Source organism: Haemaphysalis longicornis, unplaced genomic scaffold, assembly GCF_048455015.1.
Source record: "Haemaphysalis longicornis isolate Haplotype H1 unplaced genomic scaffold, Haemaphysalis longicornis Haplotype H1 scaffold_2, whole genome shotgun sequence".
Classification (NCBI taxonomy): domain Eukaryota; kingdom Metazoa; phylum Arthropoda; class Arachnida; order Ixodida; family Ixodidae; genus Haemaphysalis; species Haemaphysalis longicornis.
This window is the reverse complement of record NW_027526295.1, coordinates 204,890,173-204,910,021: the sequence shown is the minus strand read 5'-3', so window position 1 is coordinate 204,910,021 and position 19,849 is coordinate 204,890,173.

Below are 19,849 nucleotides of genomic sequence, written 5' to 3'. Positions count from 1 at the left end.
GTGGGAGAGAACTTTGAGAATATTCATTGTTTTTAGGTATTTTTGCTTAAGATGTTTCAAGTGTGGGACAAATTTGTCAGCTTGTTGTCGAATATTATGCCTAAAAACTTGTGCTCTTTTTTAACAGGAATTGAAACGCCATTCAGAGTAATATATGGGTCCGGATGGATCCCGCGCTTTTTGGAGAACACAACACAAGAACTTTTTCCTGGATTGAGTTTAAAACCATTCTTGTCTACCCAGCCGGCAGTTTTTTTAACACCAAGCTGGACCTGACGTTCACAGATTGACATATTACAAGATTTAAAAGATATCTGTACGTCGTCTACATACATAGAGTAAGAAATGGTAGGTGGCAATGCCTTCCCAGGAGAGTTCATTTTAATTATAAAAAGAGTACAGCTTAGAACTCCACCTTGCGGCACGCCGTTTTCTTGCATATGAATCCTTGACAGTGCCTACCCGTAGCGCCAAGCGGTATCGTAGGCCTTCTCGAGGTCGAAAAACACAGTTACGACATACTGTTTATGCACGAAGGCATCCTTAATATACGATTCAAGAGCTACGAGTTGATCATTCGTGGATCGCCCCGCCCTGAAGCCTGCCTGGCAGCTCTCGAGAAGACCGTTGTACTCAAGGAAGTACACGAGCCTGCGATTTATCATCTTCTCAAAGAGCTTGCACAGGCAGCTCGTCACGGCAATAGGACGGTAACTTGAGGGGGACGACGGGTCCTTTCCCTCCTTCAGGAAAGCTACAACTATAGCCTCATTACAAGAGTTTGGAATGTGCCCCGAAAGCCAAATCTGGTTATATAGGTGTAAGAGTGTTAGAAGAGTGTCTGCGTGCAGGTGTTGTATCATTGTGTATGTGATGTTGTCTGGGCCTGGAGCTGAGGGTTTACACGTGCTCAGAGCAGCCCTCAGCTCATGTAGTGAAAACAGGGAGTTGTAAGAAGTCTGTGATTTGTTGTTGTCGTGTAGGGACTTCTTTTCACAAGAGGCTTTATGTTTCAGGAAAGTGTTCGTGTAGTGTGGTGAACTGGACACGTGTTGGAAGTGTTGTGCGAGTGTGTCAGCCTGGTCTTCCAGAGTGTCCCCTGTTGTACTGACCAGGGGCAGGCTGTGTGTCTGTTGTCCTTTGAGTTTGCGTATACGTGTCCATACTTTCCGTGTGTCTGTGTAGGAGTTTATTGATGTTATGAATGTACGCCAACTCTCTTGTTTTGCCTCACGGCGCACACGTTTTCCGTATGCCTTGGCCCGTTTGAACAAGAGAAGGTTTCCCGACGTGGGGTACCGACGAAGGATACCCCACGCCTTGTTCTGGGCCTCTCGCGCCCGCCTACAGTCCTCATTCCACCACGGCCTCGGCTGGTTGTGCGGGGCACCAGAGGCGTGGGGAATGGACTTTTCGGCGGCGTCGAGGATGTGCGCCGTGAGCAGTTGGGTAGCTTCTTCAACGTGTAGGTGTCCTATGGATGTGTGGTGTACTTTGGATGTCTCTGTAAATGTATTCCAGTTAGTTCGTGCTTCATTGAACCTATTATGGGAAGATGGACTGCATGGGCATTTACCTATGTATGTTAGTGAGGTGGGGAAGTGGTCACTGCCATATGGGTCAGTGCCCACACCCCACTCGAGAAGAGGAAAGAGAACTGCAGAGCCAATCGCCAAGTCAAGATATGAGTATGTGTTGTGTCCTATGTTATGGTATGTAGGCTGTTTATTGTTGAAAAGGCATGCTTCTGAAGATGTAAGAAATTTCTCTATCAGACGACCTCGGACATCAGTGCGAGAAGAGCCCCAAAGAGAGTTGTGAGCATTAAGGTCGCCTGTAAGAATGTATGGTTCGGGCAGCTGGTCAACCAGTGCCTCGAAGTCAGAGCTTGAAAGTGCAACATCAGGAGGAATGTATATGGAGCATACCGTTATCAACCTATTAAATATTATTGTTCGAATTGCCACAGCCTCAAACACAGTGTTCAGAGTGACAGGGTGGCATGCTAAGGAATTCCAGGCAATTATGGCCACACCCCCAGAAGAGTGCGTGCAGCCATCCCTGTCCTTTCTGTATATCAAGTAACTGTTCAAGAAATTTGTGTTCTTGGAATTCAGGTGTGTTTTCTGAACACACATTACACTTGGCTGATTGGCATGCAGAATCTCATACACGTCATCAAGATTATTCAGAAGGCCTCTGCAGTTCCATTGAACAATATTTTCTCTTCCCATTATGATGTGTTCGGAGCTACTGGAGTGTGACTATTTATGTAGGGTCTTTTGGGGCTTGGACTCTTGGAAGGGGTTTTCTGGCCTTCTCTACTGACCTGGACGTCGCAGCCCGTTCCTTCCGCTGGGATGGAAGCCGGAAGGGCTCGACGTCCATGTCGTCATCTGGAGGCAAGGGGGTGCCCAGTGGACTGGGCCCCCTTGACTTGGTACCCTGTCGGGTGTTCTTTGCCTGCGCCGCGGGCGGGGCAGGCGGTGGAGCTAGGATGGGCGCTGCTGTGGGCCCTCCCGTCTCCATCTCCCTGCCCTCAGGTGTCCCTAGGGCAGGTGAAGAGGAAACAGTGAGAGCGGCAGAGCTTCCAGCGGCGATTCCAATCGCCACATTTGCTGGAGTCGCCACACTGGGCGAGTCCTGACACCGCTGGACTACCGAAGGCAGTCCGGCAAGAGACGGGGCCCCTGCAGCCTCTACAGGTGTTGTAGAGGCAGCAGGTGGCTGCTCAGCTGAGGGCTGGGACAGCAACACATCAGCAGCAAGGCTGCACTGTGTCGCTGTGCTGACCAAACGCCGCCCCAGCCCCCGGCGGGCAGCGTCTGCATAAGATGTAGCCGAAAGCAGCTTGTGCTTTTGGCGTGCCTCAGCAAAGGTGATGTTTTCTGTTACTTTCATTTGTAGAATTTCTTTTTCTGCTTTGAATTTTCGGCAGGTTCGCGAATAAGCAGCGTGTGGGCCACTGCAATTCGGGCACTTGACTGTGCTGTTTGGACAGTCTACCGATGAATGGTCAGACTCTGAACATTTAGAACAAGTCAGATTTCATCGACATGATAGAGTTCCATGGCCGTATCGTTGGCATTTAAAGCATCGCCTGGGATTAGGGACATATGGTCGTACATTGCAGCTTAGGAAGCCCACTTTGACCTTTTCGGGTGGGGTTGTGAAGTCAAATGTTAGGACAAGATGCTTTGTTGGGATTTCTTTATTTGCTCTACGGATTACAATTCGTTTGACAGAAGTTACTCCTTGAGGTTGAAGCGCCTGAAGAAGTTCCACCTCTGTCTCAGACTATAATTCCTTTTCTGAGATTACACCTTGAGAGGAGTTGAGAGTTCTATGTGGAGTCATAGTAACAGCCAGGTCAGCCAACGTGGTCTGTTTCAGGAGGTTATCGCTTTGATTTTTTCTTTTTACTTGAACAAGTAGGTCACCGGATAAAAGCTTCTTAGCATCATAGTCTGAGCCGACAACCGACTCAATGCATTTAGCCAAAAGAATGACTGACTTCTTGCCAACAGGGGTGTCCCCTGTGGAATGAACTACAAGATGTTTATAGAAATGTTCTGCCTTCTCTTTAGCAAGTACTTCGGTGCGGCCTCTTTTGGGGGGGGGGGTTTGAGAAAATATCATACAGTATGTATGAAAGCAGGGAGACGGGGGTACTTTCTCCTTTGACGTTACCCTGGTAGTCAAAGAGGTCCCGGAGCTCCCTGCCTGGTAGACAGGCAGGGAGCCCATCGGCCGGAGCTTGACCAAGGCTCCGACGGCCACCGTTAGAGGTTTCTACCCTTCACCTTAAAAACACATCACCACGGTAGGTCACAGCTTATGTTGGGGGGCTCGGGGTCCGCGGTATCGCCAGTACCGTCACCATGAATACTCAAGGTGCCCAGTGCGGGGGATAGAATTTTTTTGCGTGAGCAGTTGTGCAGAGCTCGTGCAAAAGCTCCTGAGGCGACGTACACTTACTGGTGTGGTTCCAAATTCCGCGAGTGACCGGTGGGCAAGCCGTAATTAGCGCCTCACAGTTGCTGGCTAGGCCACCCGGAAATCGCGCGGGGCGACTTGCTGGGCAACTTACGACGGCATATGCCGTAACATTCCCCGTGGCCCGAAACGTATCGACGAAGGTCGGATAGCGACGACTCAGGGGTTCGCGCAAGACGCGAGCAATGGCAGTGCACTACTTCGAGGAACGTGACGCCAGCGCCACATCAACGAGCCAGTTTGCAGGGACTTATGTCTATCGACTTGTCGGTTTCAGTCAAGATACCAGGAACAAGGCCGAAACCGCTTGATACAACATAACTTCCTGGATAAGTGTTTTACTGCGCGTGGTAAACGTGGCTGAACGAGAACGGTAATGCACTGAGGCCTATCCCGGGGCGAAGAAAAGTTTGCGTTGGTCCTGGCCCCTTGGAGCTTGCTGGACAAGGACCACGTACGTTGGCTGATACCAGCAAGTGCAGGCTGATACTCTAAAGACACACTTAGCAGATCGACCGAAGCGGAGAGTTTAAATCCAGTAGAAAACACCCGCGTGATCAATGATCGCACGCTCGACGCCCCCGACACACGCACAAGCGCGAAAAAGCAGTTCGCAGGTGGTGACAGCGAAACCCAAACAAGCTGTTTCGTCGGCAATCATGATTGGTTAAACCACACCCGCGCCATTTTCTTCCAATAAATGTAGTGAAATTTACCTAAAATAAACAAACAGCAAGGATTACCCGTGTACTTTTTACCATAGATAACACCCAAGTGTAAATCGCAGGGACTTGTCCTTTGCCTATTCTGTGCCATGCTTTGATGCTTTTGTCTCTCAAAACGACAACGTCAAAAACATTTCACTGATTACTAAGATTTCAGCACGCTAACACACTCCTCGCTTTTGTTCATGTTATTCCTAGCATGCGCTTCAACCTACGCAATCATATCTTGTTTTCCGTGACCTTGTCCGTCGCCATCCTCCCCATCAACTCTACAAGATCGATCAACCACATCGGATTACTTGGTGATGGACACCTTGTAATGATAACCACAATGAGCACCCGCTCCCCCAAGTTCGCACAGTGCGTAATTCCATCTAGTACGACACAGAAATGCTGTGTCGCTCCGGATGAGGTGGAGGAGGAGGGTGGACGGACGCTGAAAATAATAAGGTGGGGCACACACTGGTGAACATACAGTTCGGACAGCTGGCGCAAGCAGCGACCGTGCCCTTCCAGCGGACAAAGGCACTCGTGCGCGCGTATAGGTCTTCGTCGCTTGTGTTCAAACACTCGAAACAATCGCCGCTGAGAGCACCTTCGTGTTTGGAACCATTGTCCGTCAGGGATGCGCCACCAGAACTGCTCCGTCTCTCTCGGCCTTCTTCCTTTGTGCCCCAGTTGGCTATCGGCACACAGGCACACACCCTCTGTCAGCATCCGCTTCTGAAAAAAAGACGAAATAGGGAGGCAGAGAATAATGGGGAACACGCAGAATGTGGACGCGAGTCGTTTTCGTGGCCCGATAGGTTTCTGTCAGGAAGAGGACCCTCGTGCCGTCCCGCGTGGAAGCTGGATTGATTTCAAGTCCCCCTTACTGGTATGTGTGCGTGTGTTTGTTTGCCTGTAGAAACCATGAAGCATGTAAGTTTACCCCCGTGTCTGTTTTTATTTTCTGTGACGTGATTGAATGGCGTTGAGTTGACGTTTCGATTAGATCTAGGGAAGAAAAGGTCCGGCCTTAAGGAAAAAGAACGATGCTGCGTCGAAAAAAGAAATGAACTTGTGTTTGGTGTGGGATATTCTGTGTTGACGAGAACCGCTTTTGCGGAGCAAGAGTTGGAACAAGGCGGGCACTCAAAAGCCAGCCTCGACTGACTACAATAAAAGGCTGTCATGGGTGAGGTAGTCAGGGCTTGAATAATCCGTCTGAATAAGTAGTCATTCAAGCAGTCTTAGACACTGGTAAGCGTTTTAAAAAACTAAGAAAGAGGATAAACGATGAACACGTCAGTCTTGGTTGACTGAACATGCTTTGCCTTGTAGGGAGTGCCTCGACTTTAAATTTGAGCTCGCCACTAGAGAATAGGCATCAGGCTTCGGGAATGTTGAGAATAATTGCGTCTCCGTCAAATCGCACTAACCCTCTCAGGCCTAGTTCCTCCCTTTGGTCAATAAACTCTTTACCACCATAATGCCCGGGAAGTGCTTTTCCCTTACACGTATGACACCGTATTCATATTGAAAACAACTGCAGTGTTCTGCTAAAACGCAATTCGATGACATTTGCCCATATTGATTATATCTTCGCCTAAGTAACAGTGCTTGCTTTATCACGGAGCGTACTCACAACGAGTGTACTGGAGTCATAGCAGACGTGTCCAAAGAGAGGGGGCATCGCGTCATCTCTTCAAACTCCGTTCCTTCATTTAGGCTTCCTATGCGGCACCCGCTTGAGACTTCTTGACCCACGGCCGTCGTACGCTGCCCTCGAATGGACCGCTCCGGCCCCGCCACCACGATGAGAGTGGTTGCATTACTCGGCGGCCTTGAACACCCTCCAGATGGCCTGAACGGACGGTTGCCGTAGTGGCCGGCGTTTGTAGCACTCGCGTGAAGTGCCGATCATCCCGGCTTTGTGTACGCATCGCACTCTTCAGATGGAAAATGCGAAAGCGGGAAAACCCGGACGTATGATCAAGCGCAGGCTACCGATCCGCATCCCGCGGCTTTCTCCACTGAATAACAAAAGAACACGGAATATTTATAATTCGAAGGCGGCGGTTGTACGGGAGCGTAGAAACGCAAGCCAGAGATTTGCGATGTGATCGAGATTGGCCTGCGATTTAAGCTGGCCTTATTCCAACTTTCATCTTCATTGACTCGACGCACGAAGCTGTCTACTTAATCTCTGTTGGTCTTGGGCTGCTTAAACTTGTGCCTATTGGCGGTGAGCGCGAACACAGGCGGCACTGCGAAGCGCGCCTCCGTGACGTCAGCTTAGGGATTCTCGCATTTGTCGTCTGCTTCACTCAGGATCGCTCTCCCTGCTGTTTCTTTGCGCTCGGTCAACGTCGGATGCTTGTCCGCACCAGAATTGCCGTGTGGGTAAATTTTTATCATAATAATAGGCTTAAAATCGCATACACTAGCTCATGGTGTCAGTTTAAGTATAGTTTTGGATACAGCTACGGGATAAACATTGCCGGCGCCACCCCATTCCTTGCGAAGCCGGTCCTGTGAGGAGTGCGAAGAGTCGGAGCTAGGCGTCAGCTGCTCATGTTAGCATTCGAACAAAAGGAACAGTCAGCTGCTAATAACCGACAACAGCGAAAATGGAAGACCAAAACAAATTCTGGGCCTTCAGGGCTGTCGGCTTTAGCAGAAGGCATCACGATTCCCGGTAATCATATTGCCGCGAACCATACATTGGGTTTGTTTATTTGTGTTTTGCTTTTACCGCCCGGCTGCGCCGGTCTGTGTTATCTCTGCGCCAAGGGAAGCGCGTGTTCCATTCTTTCTTTTTGTGCCGCATGTGTTATCTGCTGTGATAGGGAGAGCATTCTCATCTAACGTGAACAGCCCAGAATAATCTTCTTGGATCTACTATGTTCTCGATGCGAATCGACGTTTCGAGAACCACGCGTGCCAAAAGATAAAAAGCCTGCAGTGCGGACGCCGGGGCATTCGATTCGACGACACTCGCGTGTGTAAGTCACTTTGTTGACCGCTGCTTCGCCGCCTCTGTATTCTTTTGAGTTGTTAGGGGAGCACAAGTTCGCTCCAATAAACGTGTTTCTCATTCAAGAACGTGTTTCTCATTCAAGACAACTGCATCGTCCTTGTCTTCGTGACATCTGGTGGAGGTGCGGGGTAGCACCCTTCATGCCCACTACAACTTCGGGAAGCCGCCAAGCCAGTCCAACAAGAGCCAGCCTCCGCCTGCAAGATTTACCACCCGAGTTCGGTTTGATGCCAGAAGGGCCCAAGAAAAGGAACGCTGCAACCAACACCATGGTGCAAGAAACAACGTCGCCAATCGTCCTGCAGCAGCCCCGGGAACCGCCATCGTTCCGGGGAGCCCCCGCTGAAGACCCCGAAGAATGGTTGGAGAAGCTGGAGCGCGTCCGCATCTTCAACAGGTGGGACGACGAATAAACTTTCCGACATGTCTTCTTTTACTCAGAAGATGCTGCTCGAACTTGGTTCGAGAACCATGAGAGTTCTTTGACCGACTGGACTCACTTCAAAAGGGAGTTCCTTAAGACATTCACTACCGTTGTGAGAAAAGAGCGAGCTGCACTTATGCTTGAAACTCGGACACAACACCCCAACGAAGGGGTCGTGATCTCCGTTGAGGAGATGAAGCAACTATTTCGCCGCGCGGACCCCGAAATGACGGAAGAAAAAAAGTTACGCTTCTTGATGCGCGGTGTGAAGGAGGAGCTGTTTGCTGGACTTGTCCGCAACCCGCCCAAAACCATCGCTGAATTCGTGACCGAAGCCAGCACGATTGAGAAGGCTCTCGAAATGCGTGCTAAGCAGTATGACCGGAACTTTGTTGGCGCGGCCAGTGCGAACTACGTCGACAACATGCGGATTCCGGCTGATAGCCTACGCGAGACCATCCGCGCAGTAGTGAGAGAGGAGCTGCGGAAACTTTTCCCGACGACGCCGCAACCCCAAGTCACTTGCCTAACTGACGTAATCCGGGAAGAAGTTCAAAACGCTTTGGGAACTTCTGTGGCATCCGAAGTACACTGCGAGCCCCAAGCTATGACGTACTCCGCGGCTGTTCATCGACCCCGCCCTGCTCCAAGACGTCGTCAAGGGCACGTCGTCAAGAGGCCCCGCCCTACCGCCGCCCACTGTCGCCCGCCCGACCCCTGGTAGCACAAACCCAGACGCCGAGGAAGACTGACGTATGGCGAACACCGTATAATCGTCCTCTGTGCTACCACTGCGGAGAGGCCGACCACATCTACCGTCGCTGCCCATACAAGAGACTCCGACTTCGTGGTTTCTCCGTCGACGCACCACGCCCCCGACCCGGCCAGCACCCATTTGAGATTGAAGAATACCTGTCGAACACCAGCCGTGTACCAGCCCGTTTCAACCGTTCGCCGTCGCCCTACCCGTACCAGTCGCCGGCCCGCCGTAGCAGTGCTGACTTCGCACGTGGAAGGTCTCCCAGCCCACGCGGGGGAAACTAAAGGCGGCAACTTCTGGAGGTGAAGTTGCTCTACGGCGAAAAACTGGAAACCCTCCAACGACGCAAGGACGCGCTGAAGACAGTGATTCACGACATTCCCTCATCCCGACGACCCGACCTAACCCTGACCAGACTCCCGAACACGACGACAGCTACACGGCGCGACGCGTACCCGACCTGACCGAGACGTCCGTTAAGAATACGACGACAACGACGATGCACAGTGCCCGACGATCAACACGTACAAGCAGAGATACGACGCCCCGACGAACCCGGAACTCGAGGAAGACTGCATCGGACGTCAAGGTGTCCATCGACGGCTTTGACGTAGTCGCCCTCGTAGACACGGGAGCTGACTATTCAGTAATGAGCGGACCATCTGCGTCTAAACTGAAGAAAGTTATGACCAGATGGGACGGTCCGCACATACGCACAGCAGGAGGCCACCTCGTGACGCCAAGTGGAACGTGCACATCGCGCGTCACCATAGATGGCACAACGTACCCTGCGGCGTTCGTCGTTCTGCCTAACTGCTCCCGCGACGTAATTCTTGGAATGGACTTTTTGATGGACAACGCTGCAATAATCGATCTGCAGACTAAGTCAATAACTTTTTCCCCCCATCACTCCATGACGCCGGAACCGAACCCCGAACGACGTGCTGCTGTAGGGATTGCCGATGATCATGTCACCCTGCCACCCCGCGCAAGCTTGATGGTCGCAGTCTATTGTGAAGATGCTGCTCGTGACGTCGACGCTATCGTAGACACTGATCAAAGGGTGCTTCTCGACCGTGGTGTGTCTGTCGCAAGAGGCATTGCGCGCTTCAAGGAACACCAATCCCACATTTTGGTTACTAATTTCACCGAGGAGTACCAGCATTTAAACAAGGGCGCGGCAATTGCATTCCTCGAAGAAACGCAAGAAGCAAGTGACGTGATCGCGGTCGCCGACTTTGAACGCACACCCGTAGAAACCTTCAAGCTCCCGCAGGCATTCGACGTGAATCCGGCGCTACCGCAAGAACAACGGAACAAATTATTGGCTTTGCTGCGTCGCTATAGCGAATGTTTTTCGTCGAGCGCAAAACTACGTCAGACCCCTCTAGCGAAGCACCGAATAATAACCGAAGATGGAGCCCGACCTACCCGACAGTCACCGTACCGCGTCTCTTCACACGAACGGGAAGCCATCCGGATTCAAGTCGACGACATGCTCAGCGACGACATTATACAGCCATCGAAAAGCCCCTGGGCTGCGCCCGTTGTACTCGTAAATAAAAAAGACGGCACATTAAGGTTTTGCGTTGACTACCGGCGACTGAACAAAATAACGAAAAAGGACGTGTACCCCCTCCCCCGAATCGACGACGCCCTCGACCACCTCTGCCACGCGAAGTACTTCTCATCGATGGACCTGAAGACCGGCTACTGGCAAATTGAAGTGGACGAGAGAGACCGAGAGAAGACTGCATTTATAACACCAGACGGCCTATACGAGTTCAAGGTGATGCCGTTTAGGCTGTGCACAGCACCAGCGACGTTTCAAAGAGTCATGGACACTGTGCTAGCTGGCCTTAAGTGGCACACCTGCCTCGTATACCTCGACGACGTAGTGGTATTCGCCCGGACTTTCGACGAACACCTTGAAAGGTTGGAGTCTGTACTCGAGGCCATTCGTACGTCGGGGTTGACGCTGAAGCCTGAAAAGTGCCGTTTCGCATACGGGGAACTCAAGTTTTTGGGCCACGTCGTCAACTCCGCGGGAGTCCTACCTGACCCGGCAAAAACTTCAGCCATTGCGAACTTCCCAAGTCCGAAAGACAAGAAGGGCGTGCGAAGATTTCTCGGGCTGTGCGCATACTACCGCCGCTTCGTCGCAAACTTCGCACGCATTGCAGCGCCACTCACGCGCTTGACGAAAGATAGCACCCCTTTCAGCTGGGAAAACGACCAAGAAAAAGCATTCTGCGAGCTGCAAAAACGCCTGCAAAGCCCGCCCGTGCTCGCTCATTTCGACGAAAATGCCGAAACGGAAATGCACACGGACGCCAGTGATATAGGCTTGGGTGCCGTCCTTGTCCAAAAGCAAAGCGGCTGCGAAAGGTGGTGCGACCGAGTGGGCCGAGCCGCAGCCGGGAAGAGGTCCAGAGCTGATAGGCCAACGTAAACTGTTTACTTCATAGCGAGAGGTGAGCCGAAGCCAAAGAACAATGCCCCGACGGGCGAGGTTACAATACAGGACTCGAACAGAGCGACAACATCGATTCGCTGCTCTAACAGGAATGAGTTACAACGCTTGGGCAGCTCTATTTATACCCAAAAGTGATAACGGTCAAAACGCCAACAGGTTGGAACACGCACAAACGTCACAGACACACGCAACGCTCTTTCCAGTGTTCGTTAGTCGTCGGTAGCCTCCGCGCACGTTGAGTCCGAGAGAGGGGAGAGAGGACTCCGTTGCGATCGACGGGGCCTCTGTGTCCTTGAAGAGCGTGGAGACGAGCCACGCAGGCAGCCGCCGAAGTTCAGCCGCCGGCAGCCGCCGAATGCGCAGAGAGCGAAGCGTCGGACGAGGCTTGTCGCTACTTGTCACCGACATGATTGCGCCTGTTTCCGAAGGCGCACGAGTGGCTTCGCCGCACAGCCGAGGAGTGATGCGGGGAAGTACTGCGGCGCTGGCCCATTCGTAACAGCTTCTCCGCCGGGGGTCCGAGATCCCGATGGATAAGGGTCTACAACGTTGTCCGGAGGGATACTGTCGAAGTGAAGTGTTCGGCAGACGCTCGACTCCAGGCCTGGGCTGTACGACACTGTGCTGGAGCTTCACCGGGCGGGTCACTGGACGAGTAGTGGCTCCCCAAGAGCGTCTCTGGCTTGGTCAGGCAAGCAACAGAACAACACAGGAAGACACAACCGCATCGCCGGCAAGTGCGAAGACAAATCCACACTGAAGATCTACCAGGCTTTTAGTTGCGAAAAAGTACGCGAATAACTAACTACTCTAGTTATATTTTTGCCCAGCGGTACTTTAGACAAGTGACAAACCTGAAAGTTGACATTTCGCGTGATTGGAAATGTCCCACAGAAAAAAATGTGATCGTAAAGGGCGAAACCTGTTCCAGGAAAAACAATGAAATTGAGAAAGTCAGGCGTCTACAGGCCATTTCTTGCCTTAAGGACTCCGACTTAAGCCATCAGCATTGCCATTCAGCTTCCCCTTTTTGTACCGCACTTTAGGTGCGCCCGTTCTCTGAAAGAGACTGCTGCGACCGCGTGAAAAGACACCGGTCGTCTTGTTCGACAAAGGTCGAGCGCGCGGAGGAGCGAACGAGATTTTCCAACGTTCAAACGAGAGGCGCGCACTCCTTTTTGGAGGCGGCGTCCCTCTGGCGCGATGCGAGCTCACGGCTTTGCCCCTTCGCGTGCCTGCACTGAAACACGCGCAGCAAGTACCCGCGGAAGTTTTCGCTATCTCCTCGTTGCTCGCCTTCTTACGAACGCGTTCGGCAAGCAAACGCCGGAACGCGTTTACGTTCTCTTCTCTAGGCTGGTCGGTTCCCGACTTCGGCTCAGCCGCAGTCGACACCGCAACCTCAACTAGCTCAGCCGATGCTGGCCTATCTTCGGGAGCATCAGCTGGGAGTGGCAAGGGCACGACGTGATCATTAGACACCTGGTAGTTCCGAACAGTGACTACTTCGTCGTCCCTAGCGCTTTCGGCGACAGCCTCAGCAAGCAAACACCGAAGGGTGTTTTCGTTTTGTGTTGCGGCTGTCAAGGCTACACTAGATCCAAGCTGCCCTGTCTCAAAGGACGGGTCAGCCGCCCCAGACGCCTGAATCTCTACGAGCTCGGCTGGCCGATGCTTGAGATCAGCTACCTGAGCTGGTGGCAGGACGGAATCGGCTTGCTCAGTGGCGAGATCGTCATGACTCCCAGCTGAACCGTGCAAACCGTTTTCTGCCTCGACTGCAGGCTTTCCCACAACGTAGGTCTCTTCTGAACTGCCGCCGTTCGAAGAAACAACCTCCGTTTCAGCGGACTCGTGTTGCCTTTCGGTAGCCTCATGGCTTAGGCACTCCAGCGAAACCTCACTATCTCGCGAAATGTTCATGTTCAGACCGGTAGCCGTTCCTAAGGCCTCCCGCGAATTTGAACCGTCCGAACACTCCGCCGAGATCTCCAAAACAAACGCCGACACATTATCGCACTCAGTGGACACGCACTGCCCTCTGGCGCCTCTACCGACAGTCTGAGCTAATGCGCCGTCGTTATCTCTCTCAGCCACCTTGCCGCTCTGCTCGGCTGCAACCGTCACCTCCGACTCGCGCTCCCGAGCGTCTGCTACTGGCAGCGCTAGCACGGTGCTTTCCTCGACAACGAGGTCCTTCTCGAGCAACAATTCTAACTCGGGCTTCACTTCATCCTGATCGAGTTGAATTTCATGCCCTAGGTGCTTGTTCTCTCGTTGCAGTCTCTCTCCGTCGAGCTCCCTTCTTTCCTGTTCAAGGCGCTCGAGCTCGAGGTCGTACCATCGCATCTTTTCCTGCTGCTGTCGTTCTTTTTCCTCGCGTTCCTGCTGTCGTTTCTGCCTCTCGAGCTCCTCTACTCGCTCTCTTTCCTCGTGTTTGAGTTTCTGCTCTCGCATTCTTTCCTAGTGTTCTCGCCTTTTCTCCTCGCTTTCCTCACGCTGGCGCTCAGCCTCTGCAGCCTGACGTTTAGCCTCTGCCTCGGCGGCCTGACGTTTCGCGGTCTCCCTGCCATTGATCAGCTCAATGCATTCCGACAGCTCCTCATCGTCAGCCCCGACAGCGAGTATAGCCTGTATCAGCTCTGGCTTTCTCAGTGCGTCCGTAACATCCAAGCGCAACTCTTTTGCAAGCTCCAACAACTGCGGTTTTTTCAACGCCTTCAAATTCATGACCGGTCTAGAGTACTGCTTTCCCACTGCTCCAAAAATGTTTTGCGCGAATAACCCACGCGACAAAAACACACGCCCTACCAGCTATCCTCAGAAGCCTGGTAAAACTCAGTGAAGACAAGTCCCGCACTCACCATTGACCGCCGTGAATTCTGCGAAGTCCGAAGCCGCCTTGACGTCCGTGGTGTTGGGTCTCGCACCGCTGGCCTCAGGTGTTACGAAGTTGCCATCCGACCGCTGCCAACCAGTTGTTGCGACCGAGTGGGCCGAGCCGCAGCCGGGAAGAGGTCCAGAGCTGATAGGCCAACGTAAACTGTTTACTTCATAGCGAGAGGTGAGCCGAAGCCAAAGAACAATGCCCCGACGGGCGAGGTTACAATACAGGACTCGAACAGAGCGACAACATCGATTCGCTGCTCTAACAGGAATGAGTTACAACGCTTGGGCAGCTCTATTTATACACAAAAGCGATAACGGTCAAAACGCCAACAGGTTGGAACACGCACAAACGTCACAGACACACGCAACGCTCTTTCCAGTGTTCGTTAGTCGTCGGTAGCCTCCGCGCACTTTGAGTCCGAGAGAGGGGAGAGAGGAGGACTCCGTTGCGATCGACGGGGCCTCTGTGTCCTTGAAGAGCGTGGAGACGAGCCACGCAGGCAGCCGCCGAAGTTCAGCCGCCGGCAGCCGCCGAATGCGCAGAGAGCGAAGCTTCTGACGAGGCTTGTCGCTACTTGTCACCGACATGATTGCGCCTGTTTCCGAAGGCGCACGAGTGGCTTCGCCGCACAGCCGAGGAATGATGCGGGGAAGTACTGCGGCGCTGGCCCATTCGTAACAAAGGGTAATCGCCTATGCCAGCCGTGGTCTGTCGAAGGAGGAGAAAAACTATTCTGCCTCTGAGAAAGAGTGCCTGGCTATTATATGGGCGATTTCAAAATTTCGCCCATACGTGTATGGAAGGCCATTCAAGGTTGTACCAGATCACCATGCGCTGTGTTGGCTTGCCAATTTGAAGGACCCCTCTGGCCGTCTTGGGCGGTGGAGCTTGCGCCTGCAGGAGTTCAACGTTACAGTCGTTTATAAATCCAGCAGGAAACACTCCGACGCCGACTGCCTGTCCCGCGCCCCCGTCGACCCACCACCACAAGACTGATGAAGACAGCGCGTTCTTCGCGATCGTGACGGAGAGCGACCTAGCCGCCCAGCAGCGTGCCGACCCCGACTTACGCGTCATAATCGAGTACCTCGAGGGATGCAACGTTGCCGTTCCTAGGACCTTCAAACGCAGCTTACCAGCATTCAGCCTCAGAAACTCCGTCCTTGTGAAGAAGAATTTCAGCCCCGGAACAAGAACGAATTACCTTCTCGTCATCCCCGCGGACCTTCGTGACGAAATTTTGGAAGCGTGCCACGACGACCCGTCTTCCGGACATCTGGGCACAGCCCGCACTATTGGAAAAATCAAGGCGAGGTACTACTGGCCCGGCCTTACCTCTGACGTCACCCACTACGTCCGGAGCTGCCGTGACTGCCAACGACGAAAAACGCCGCCGACAAGACCCGCCGGACTTCTGCAACCGATCGCCGTCCCATCGAGACCATTTCAACAGATTGGAATATACCTTTTAGGCCCGTTCCCTACGTCACGATCACAGAACAAGTGGATTGTCGTAGCGACAGACTACATGAGGCGCTACGCAGAGACCGCCGCTCTTCCGAGGGGGACTGCACAAGAAGTGGCGAAGTTCTTTATAAGCCAAGTTGTGCTGCGACATGGCGCCCCGGAAGCCCTAATCACAGACCGCGGAACGGCATTTACTGCGGAGCTGATGCAAGGAGTATTACGCTACAGCAACACGGATCACCGAAGAACGACGGCGTACCACCCCCAAACGAACGGACTAACAGAACGTCTGAACAAGACAATCGCAGATATGCTGTCAATGTACGTTGACGTTGAACATAAGACTTGGGACGAAGTGCTCCCGTATGTCACGTTTGCGTACAACACAGCTATCCAGGAGACGACGCAGCTGACGCCGTTCGAGCTTGTCTACGGTAGAAGGCCGACTACGATGCTCGACGCCATGCTTCCGCACGTAGAAGACGACGACCTCAACGCCGACGTCCACGGATATCTTCAACGTGCGGAGGAGGCCCGCCAGCTCGCTCGAGTTCGTATAACGGACCAGCAGCTGGTGGATGCGGGCCGCTACAACCTCCGACGCCGAGAAGCCGAACCCGCCGCGGTGGCTCAGTGGCTAAGGCGTTGCGCTGCTGAGCACGAGGTCGCGGGTTCGATTCCCGGCCGCGGCGGCCGCTTTTCTGATGGAGGCGAAAAGCAAAAACGCCCGTGTGTACGAGATTTCGGCGCACGATAAAGATCCCCAGGTGGTCAAAATTAATCCGGAGCCCTCCACTACGGCGCGCCTCATCGCCTGCGTTGCGTCGGCGCGTTAAACCCCACAATCAATCAATCAATCAAACCGAGAAGCCGAGTACCGCCCAGGGGACCGTGTGTGGGTTTGGACTCCCATCCGATGACGCGGACTCAGTGAGAAGCTCCTGCGACGGTATTTCGGACCCTACAAGATTCTACGACGTGTTGGCCAACTCACCTACGAGGTGATCCCCGATGGTGACTCCGGCACATCACGACAACGCACGCGGCCTGAAGTCGTCCATGTGGTTCGCTTAAAACCTTTCTACGGACGATGACGAACTTTTATTTTCATTTGTTCGGACTGTCGCTTATGTTAGCATCGGGTCGATGCACTCTTAGAGGGGGGGTAATGCCGCGAACCATACATTGGGTTTGTTTATTTGTGTTTTGCTTTTACCGCCCGGCTGCGCCGGTCTGTGTTATCTCTGCCCCAAGGGAAGCGCGTGTTCCATTCTTTCTTTTTGTGCCGCATGTGTTATCTGTTGTGATAGGGAGAGCATTCTCATCTAACGTGAACAGCCCAGAATAATCTTCTTGGATCTACTATGTTCTCGATGCGAATCGACGTTTCGAGAACCACGCGCGCCAAAAGATAAAAAGCCTGCAGTGCGGACGCCGGGGCATTCGATCCGACGACACTCGCCTGTGCAAGTCACTTTGTTGACCGCTGCTTCGCCGCCTCTGTATTCTTTTGAGTTGTTAGGGGAGCACAAGTTCGCTCCAATAAACGTGTTTCTCATTCAAGACAACTGAATCGTCCTTGTCCTCGTGACAATATGTACGGTAAAACAGTTTTTGCAACCTTGCCGAACGCTCCAACGCGTTTTGTCACATCACTTTACGTTGTCAAGGCATGAAAGTTTGCCGACATGCACTATAGACTGCAAAAACTGTAGGTTGAGTTCCAAATAACCCAGTCTGTATATACGCGCGCGCTGATTCTATACCAGGCATCTAACCAGTATGGAGGTTTACTGAGCAAAACGAGTCACGTCTTCGTTAAATTGATAGTAACACATATATGTTTGTTAAGACCTGGAGGGATATTTCGGAACATTTTGCACAGCCATATCTTCCCGATATTCGGATATGCGTTATAGGAAAACTGCACTCAAGAGGAGGAAGAGGAGCAAGAGGGGGAGGGGGAAACTTTGTTTAACAATTAAATCGATCTGGTTAGTGGGCCGGGTCCTCAGTCCAGGAGAAGAGAGTAAAAGTAATTTTCTTCGAATCATAGAACACCATTCCGAGTAGAATAGGATTTGTTCTTTTGCGCCTGGAAGGGTTGAAAAGCAATAAAGAGCTACTTGGAATTCTTCTTCGATTTCGAGTCTTGTAATATATGCAGGTATACTATTTATTTCGTTAGTTAGCGAGTATATCATGCCTTCAACACCGTAATCATGTCATCATTGTTCGAGTTGAGAGTCATTTCGATATGATAACCATATAATTAGGATAGAAATTCGGAGCACAAAAGCCGCCTTCGAGTACTGTGGACCACGTTGTTTAGGGCGCGATCGCGGTGGCGTAGCACAAACGTTCTCAAGCACGCTGCGGATATGCACCTTCTTGCACGCGGCCGTAATGAAAGCTAATTTGTGAAGAAGGGAATGTATGCCATACAAAATGAAGGAAATATCCACACGACCTTTGTGAGGCTCCCAAACATCCCGAAACCTCCTAATAAGAAGTTGGTGACGGCGCAGAAAAATTAATGCGTTGGGGAGAAAAAAAAGCAAGAAACATTAATCCGATACAAGACAACAACGAAAGAAACAGAAGAAAGCCGCTTTATTTCCTACTGTGCGATGAGCGTGTAGAGGCCGCTGCTTGGTACGTGGTATTAGACTGTTCAGTCTTCATAGGAGCATCTCAAAAATACTGCAGGGAAGCCTACGCATTTTGAATACTTATCGAGAAGCTCTGATCGCTGATCCTCGCGAATAAGCAAGAAAGGACGAGTTACACACGATCTTCTGACCGATACTCTGAAGAAAGTTGTTCTCTATCTCTTCGTGTGTTGCAAACTTGTGGGGGATACAGCTTACAATTATTCAGATGCGTCAGAAGCTGGAAAAATAACTGAAGTCGCTAGAAGAATACGCTTTTTAATGCACTACAGCAACGAAGCGCGCGATTTCTAGCCCAGGCACTGTTGCCCCTCACAAGCGGAGTGTAGCAGACGACAGCGGCGCGAATCCCTAAGCCGACGTCAGAGCCAAGGGGCACCACTCAAAGATCTCACCGCCAATATCGCATGTGCGCTGTGAGCGCGCGTGCGCTGTGCGCTGTGCGCGGAGAGTGAGTGAGTAAGCACGCGCGCACGCTCTCTCTCTCTCTCTCTCTCTCTCTCTCTCTCTCTCTCTCTCTCTCTCTCTCTCTCTCTCTCTCTCTCTCTCTCTCTCTCACACACACACACACACACACATACACCCACGCGCGCGCGAGAGAGAGAGTGAGAGAGTGAGCGCGTGCGCGCACGCGCTCGCTCGCTCGCTCGCTCACTCACTCACTCACTCACTCACTCACTCACTCACTCACTCACTCACTAACACACACACACACGCACACACACAGACGCGCGCGCACACACACGCGCCTCACTCACTCACTCACTCACTCACTCACTCACTAACACATACACATACACGCACACACGCGCGCGCGGGCGTGTGTGTGTGTGTGCATGTGCGTGTGCGGGGGCGTGTGCGTGGCGCACGTGCTTGCGTGCGTGCGTGTGCGTGTGCTAGCTTGCGTGTGTGCGCATGTATGTGCGTGCGCGTGCGCGTGCGTGTGCGAGAGAGAGAGAGAGAGAGAGAGAGAGAGAGAGAGAGCCCACACGCCGTCGTGTCAAAAATATATTCCGCCGCGCGCAGCGCTCCCACCAGGTAATAAAGGCTCTTACTTCAAATCACACTTTTTCTTATCTTTCTTTTCCCACTCGCATTGCTCTGCCTCTTACACTAACTCACGCTCGTACAATTTAATCATGAAGTTCCTTGTCTCCCTTCTAGTTATTATTTCCACTAAAAGTTGTTCGAACGTTCGAACGGCTCCTCCCGCGCTCTTTTGTTCGGGATGGTCAGTGGACGATGTCCTTCTCATTTTTTTCTTCTCCACATAAACACTAACAAGCTAAACAAGTCCTTTTTTATGGCTTCATGTAGTATATCCTTTCCTTTTCCCACATAGATTGTGGACTCTAGGTTTTTGTGCTCGGCTCTCAGGGGCTACTTTCCAGTTTTTCCTTTGTCATTCAATGGCTGC